A 587-nucleotide genomic window follows, 5' to 3' on the forward strand; every position below is an offset into this window, starting at 1 on the left:
GGGGGGGGCTCAGCCCAATTTTGGGGGGTTAATCCGGGTTTTGGGCGGCTCAGCCCAGGTTTAGGGGTTTAATCCTGGCTTTGGGGTCTGGGGGTGCCGAGGGAGGGGCTGCCCCCCCTGCGGGGTTGGGAAGGGGCAGATTTGGGGTTTTTCCCCCCAAAATGGGCTCGGGGGGGGTCCTGCCCCCCCAGACTGAGCAGGAGGGGCTTCAATTCTCATTTGTGCACAGGAAAGGGCTGATTCCCCCTCCCCACCCCAAAATTCTCCTTAAAATATCCCCATGCTGGCACTTCAAAGCTCAGCACTTTGGGGGGGGCTTTAAAATAAAAAAAAAAAAAAAAGAGAGAAATAAACTATATATTAAAAATACACCTGGAGCCTGGATTTCTTGGGGGAGGAGAGGATGGAGGGCACTGGCTCTTTTTTGGGGGGTCCCCCTCATTTTTTGGGGGGGGTTTGGTGGGGATTTAATGATTTTGGGGTGTTTTTTTTGCTGGTTTTGGGGCTGGGGAGCCCCGGCTGGGGGGAGCAGGGCTGGAGGTTCCCTGGGGTTTTGGGGGGGTCCAGGGGCTGTGGATGGGGGGATT

Source organism: Pyrgilauda ruficollis, unplaced genomic scaffold, assembly GCF_017590135.1.
Source record: "Pyrgilauda ruficollis isolate IOZ18807 unplaced genomic scaffold, ASM1759013v1 scaffold192, whole genome shotgun sequence".
NCBI lineage: Eukaryota > Metazoa > Chordata > Aves > Passeriformes > Passeridae > Pyrgilauda > Pyrgilauda ruficollis.